The sequence below is a fragment of the Vipera berus genome (genome assembly GCF_964194415.1).
Source record: "Vipera berus genome assembly, chromosome: 2".
Taxonomy (NCBI): domain Eukaryota; kingdom Metazoa; phylum Chordata; class Lepidosauria; order Squamata; family Viperidae; genus Vipera; species Vipera berus.
The window spans coordinates 100,644,282-100,650,675 of record NC_138203.1 but is presented as its reverse complement, the minus strand read 5'-3'; positions in this window follow the sequence as shown (position 1 = coordinate 100,650,675).

Sequence of the window (6,394 nt, the reverse complement as noted above, 5' to 3'; positions counted from 1 at the left end):
TAGCAAGGCCAGCTAAATGAACAAAGCCTACCCTATACCTGTAGTTAAAGCAGTGTTTATTCTAACCTTGATCTATTTACACCACGAGGCCATCTGGAGATGTCGAAGCAGGCTTTAGCGGTGAGGGCAAAAAGTTTCCTTCTATTATACATCATCTTTATTTTATATATTTACTTGTACTGTAATGTGATTTGTTTGCTTTGGGATGATAAGCTATATTTACTCTTGCGCTTATTACCAACTAGCTAACTGTGGTTTGTATAAATTATCAGGTTTTGATTCTTAACTTATGATTTACAAGTTAATACTTCAGGGGTTTTTGAAGCTCTGTATCATGTATGGCAGGGGTGTCCAACCTTGGCAACTTTAAGACTTGTGACTTCAACTCCCATTATTCCTCAGCTAGCCATGCTGGCTGTGGGATTCTGGGAGGTGAAGTCCATGTGTCTTAAAGTTGCCAAGGTTGGAGACCCCTAATCTATAGAAAAAGGGGGGGAAGCAGTGACACCTTTGGGACAATCCCTTTCCAAGACTGCCCCCTTAACAAAACAAATATTTCAACTGATTCTGTAGTTATCAGTTTAATGTAGCACAATCCCCTTCTCCAGAGTCATCAGAAATAGTTGGAATTTCTGAACATTACAGGTAATCCTCAATTTATAACCACAATTGAACCCAAAACTTAAGTTGTTCAGTGAGAAATTTGTTAAGCGAGTTTTGCCTCATTTTACAACTTTTCTCACCATATTTGTTAAGTGAATCACTGCACTTCTTAAATCAGCAACAGAGTTGTTAAATGAGTTTGGTGCCTTTTTTGTGCCTTTCTTGCAACAATCATTGTGAACCACTGCAGTTAACTTAGTAACATGGTTGTTAAGTGAATCTGGCTTCCCCATTGACTTTGCTTGTCATAAGGTTGCAAAAAGGGGATTAAATTGCTCTGGTGCACTGCAGTGTCATAAATGTGAGTCAGTTGTCAAGCAGGCAAATATAAATCACGTGACCATGGGGATGCTGCAATGAGAAAAATAGTCATAAATCCCTTTTTTCCAGTGCCAATGTAACTTTGAACGGTCATGAAATGAACTGTTGTAAGTGAAAGACTACTTATATTCACAAATGTATGTATTTCATTGCATTTGTAAATTCCAATTCCAATTCCAATTGGAAAGGTCTTTATAGAGGTCAGTTAATTCGGACACAGGTGGAGTTTCTCTCTAGCATGGTCCTTCTCTTGCCACTGTAATCTCAGCAGAGAATTGCAGAGAATTCTAGGGTGATAAGTGATTCGATTTAAACTGGTATTTCTGCTTTCCTAGGGGTATTCTCCATGCTGATTAATCAGGTGCTCAGGAATGCTAAACAGCTCCACCCTTTCAATTTTGTAGACCAATGATTTCTTTCCTTCCCTAGAAGGAAACTGAAGCCTTTCTATTCTAAGGAATTTGTCATGCTGGGATGCATGAGGTTTGTGGACTTGCAACCCACTCCACAATAATTTAATCAGGAAACGACAGTAAACCTGGGAGTGGATGTCCTAATTTCTTAGAACAAAAGCAATTTAGCAACAGTATTTCACACAGTATTTCAAGGAAAAACCAAATATTTCTGCAAATCAAGCCAAAGGGAAAAAAACATTGAGACATAATAAAATATGGTCCCTTTTAAGAAACAGTTAAACTGAGTTTCTGGGAAATACCTCTTGTTTTAAAGTATAGCAGACTTATATTATTCAGGAGCTTTTTGGTTGTGTAGCACAAAGCTACACAAGGGCAAGATACTGTATTTGACAAAAGTCAATAAAATATTTTAGCAAAAGCTAAAACCAAGTCATAAGAACAATTTACCTCTTCCACCAATTCAAAAATATCTGGAGGCATTTACTATATCTGAATGAGGAATTTCCATTCAACTATCAAGCCTGTGAGACCAACATTTTGCACAAAAAAAAGTTTTGCTTTGCAGAGTCATACATAAAAAGGAAACAAAGAACTTTAAACCACATTTCTGAAGGAAAATCAAGTCATGTTAGTTATATTTACAACCATACATACCTCAAAGCCAACAATAAAGCCACTTCTGGCGTCGGTGGTCTTATATACCACGAAACATGAAAAGGCAAAGGCGGGCTATCATTGACAGACAGTTCCGAAAAGCAATCAAAAGCTTCTTCTACTGCAGAAGGGGTGATAGGATAATTGTGTTAGGAAAGATAATGGCTGTAATTCTATACTGTATTCCTTTAGCAACCCACAATCAGGTTGACTAAGAATTATGTTAACTAGAATCAAGGCCACCGGATGTTAGAAAAGGTAGCTATAAATTTACAGTGACCATACTTCATTTATTAGGAAGGGCAATTTTTTATTTAAAAAATGTCATTTACATTTTTTTAATTTAATCATTTTCTTTGTCTTGCTCTTTATTTTTTCTTTGTAATGCAAAGTTATAAATGGAAACAATTAAATGTTTGTATCCTTATGAACCTCTTTCAGATTTGCCCCATTTGGGATTTATCCTTTATTCACCACCACCACCATTTTGTTTCTTTTTACTCTGGACCTTTTTCTATCACCTGTCTTAAAACAAATCTGGAACAATTTACCATCTGTGCAAAGTACATCTTGTGTGTTAACAGTGAACGTATATGCGCTTTTTACTAGATGTCATGACATTTATTTCCTGATTTATCTGCTGTGCTTCAGTTGTAATTCAGTGGAGCTGCTTTTGTACAGTACACTCACAGACTAGGAGCACCAAGTTCGGGACCGAACTTGTTTTTGGAGGGGAAACGTTGCCTGGATGATTTACCAGGTAGAACAAGGCTCTCCAAGCTTGGCAACTTTTAAGACTTGTGGCATGCATGCATGGCTGGCTGAGGAATTCTGAGAGTTGAAGTCCACAAGTCTTAAAGTTGCCACATTTGGAGAGCCCTGAGGCAGAAGATGAACCTGATGTGGTTTCTACCTCCTTCAGGTCAGTCGGAAAGCGTGCGTGATGTCCAGTTTAGTATCCGTGACTACTTCACCTTTGCTGCCACCTTTGAAAATGGCAACGTTCAACTGTGGGATATTCGCTGGCCGGATCGCTACGAGAGGATGTTCACAGCCCACAACGGACCTGTATTCTGTTGTGATTGGCATCCAGAGGACAGGTATGAACACCTGTGTATGTGTGTGGATGGGGGGGTGTCTTTTCTGTCTCGGATGCTTTTCTCTGCCTGCCTTGCTTTGTAGCACCTTAGAATTAGAATAGAGCTGGAAGGGACCTTGGAGGTCTTCTAGTCCAGCCCCCTGCTCAAGCAGGAGGACCTACACCATCTCAGACAGGTGACAGAGCATCTTCTGACAGAACAATCTGGGATTCTGCTTTCAGCAGCTTGTTCAGTTCCCCTCACTTCGTGCAACTTCTCTGCAAAGCATTTTGTTTGGAAGTGTACGTTGCTCTTCATATTTTAAGCATCATTTTGCCCCTTCAGACCTTACAACCATTATTGGGACTAACATTTCTATCATAGGTTCTTGCTGGTTCAGCTAGATTTTTACCATTTTTAAGGTGGTTGTTAAGCAAATCACCGTTTTTGTTAAGCCAACCACACAGATATTAAGCAAATCCTGTTTCAAGGTGCTTGGCGACCGGCTCACCTTTACAGCCTTTTGCAGTGTCCTGCGGATACATGACCACAATTTGCAATGTTGTTGCTATGTTCCCACTGTTTACTTCTGATTTTCAGCCACTGCCACCCCCCACTCAGTGATGAAAATTGATTACCCTAATAATTGCCATAAAAAAGGAGAAAAAAATGGGACTAGTCACATGATGCTTTGACTTATGACTGTAATGACTTATGATCGTAATTCCCAGCTCAATTCTGGTCATAAGCCAAAGACTAACTCTAGCATCTAGAACAGTGCGCCCCCCCCAACCTTTTGGGCACCAGGGACCAGATCTGTGGAGACAGAAAGGGGTGTGGTTTCACATGCTGCGTGCATCCCACAGATGGGGCTTCAGCTTGCTTGTGCAGCCTGTTTTCTGGCATGCTGCGGACCGGTGCCGGTCTATAGACTGGGGGTTGAGGACTCCTGACCTAGAAGACTGTTAGTTCTCCAGTCCTGCTGCAGCAACTTAAGAGATTGTGGCTGAACTTTATTTATTAGTCTCCTAAACTCTTTTGTGTTTTCACGTCTGTGGAGATTCTCAGTCATCCAGGTCACAGCTATCCCAAAGTTGCTTTTTTTACAAGGCAAACTGGACTTTCTTGTTTTTCTCTGAAGACGTTTCGCTCCTCATCGAAGAAGCTTCTTCAGCTTCTTGGATGAGAAGAGCAACGTCTTCAACGAAAAACAAGGGAGTCCAGTTTGCCTGGCAAAAGACGCCCCTCTGGGATACCTTTGCCTTTTTCTTTTGTTAGAGGCTGGTTGGCCACAGGCGGCCGAGATAAGATGGTGAAAATCTGGGACATGAGCACCAACCGGGCCAAAGAGATCTACTGCGTGCAAACGATTGCCTCTGTCGCCCGGGTCAAGTGGAGGCCCGAGTGCAAGCACCACATTGCCACTTGCTCCATGATGGTGGACCACAACATCTACGTCTGGGACATCCGGCGCCCGTTCATCCCCTCTGCCATGTTTGAGGAGCACAAAGACGTCACCACCGGGATCGTCTGGTGTCATCTGCATGACCCTTACTTCCTCCTCTCGGGATCCAAGGGCAGCACTCTTTACCAGCACATCTTCAAGGACGCCAGCCAGCCGATCGAACGGGTGAACCCAGAGGGTCTCTGCTACAGCCTCTTTGGGGACCTGGCTTTTGCGGCCAAGGAGAGCCTCGTTTCCTCCGACTCGAACCGGAAGCCCTACCTTGGGGACCGCCGCCATCCCATCTTCTTCAAGCGGAAGCTGGACCCGGCGGAGCAGTTTGAGTTCATCTCCTCCTCCAGCGCCCTCAGCGTCTTCGAGGCAGACGCCGGGTGCGATGCCAGCAGCATGGAATGGTTCGTGCGAAGTGCCAAGCAGTACCTCCTGAGCGGGCGACCGCTGGCAGAGCTGTGTGACCACAACGCCAAAGTAGCCAAAGAGCTTAAGCACAACCAGGTAAAGTTCCACCCCTTAATATGGCTGTTCCAGGTCAGGGCTTCCTCCCTTAGGGCAGTGTTCCTTCTATGGATAGTTAGGACTGCAGAAGAAACCGTCGCAACCAGCCTTTGTGGGTGCTCCAACACTGGAGGTTTTCTACAAGGGACTGGACAACCATTTGTCTGAAATGGTAGAGGGTCTCCTGCTTGAGCTGAGGCTCGGACTAGAAGACCTCCAAGGTCCCTTCCAACTCTTGTTATTCTGTTATTCCTGAGAACAATTAATGGAACGGCTTGCCTCCAGAAGGCAAGGTTTTTCAGAAGAAACCACAGCCATGTATCTGAAATGGTAGAGGATTTGTTGCTTGAGTAAGGGGTTGGACTAGTAGGCATCTAAGGTGGCTTCCAGCTCTCTTATTCTGTTAAGAATAATGTCTATTACTGCTCTATGGACTCTTTAATCAAGGCTTCCCTATACAGGATGACGTTTTTCCTGATTCCTCTTCCCCCCCCTTCTAAAATGAAAGCATTGCTATGGAACAGCCATATGATCATTTATGAAATGATCTGACCTGATTTTTAGCTGATGTTATGGAGATCAACTACCTAGGATTTTATTTTTAGCCATTATTATACCCCTCTCATTTTAAAGAAAACCTTGCCAGCGGAACTTATAAGAAAATGCAACAATGAAGTATTTAAATTCAAAAGATTCAATTGAAAGATGAGAATGGAATAATGTCAGCCATTAAAATATAAATCTACATTGGAATGTTTCATCACTGAGACTGAAGTAGCATTGTGAAGATTTGGTTAGCAAGATTCGTCTTAGAGTTGGAAAATCCTGTTTCTGATTCTTTTTATTCAAAAAGTTTAAAATATAAATTCCAAAACCCCCCCACCAAGGTTGGTTAGACTCTTGTCTACTCTTGATTATTTGTGTTGCTAGTTCCTTGATTCCTTGTTTCCTTGATTGTAAACAAGTGATACAATCAAGGAACTACCAACACAGACACAAAATCCAACTGTATACAACAGCCAATATATAATTAGTATATAAAAATAAGGGCAAACTCCATTCCCTTCTAGCACTGATATTACCTAGTTGGGTAATGAAATGTCTGGAAGAAAACAACCAAGCTCAGAGAGCACTAAGGACCACACAGTTCTCCTCCTCCCCCTCTTCCAACCCCATTCCCTTCTATTATTGATGATGTTACCTAGCTGGGTCATGAAATGTCTTCAAGAAAACAGCCACTAAGGACCCCACAGTCCTCCTCCTCCTCCTCCATTCCACACAGCCCACTCCCGTCTAGCACT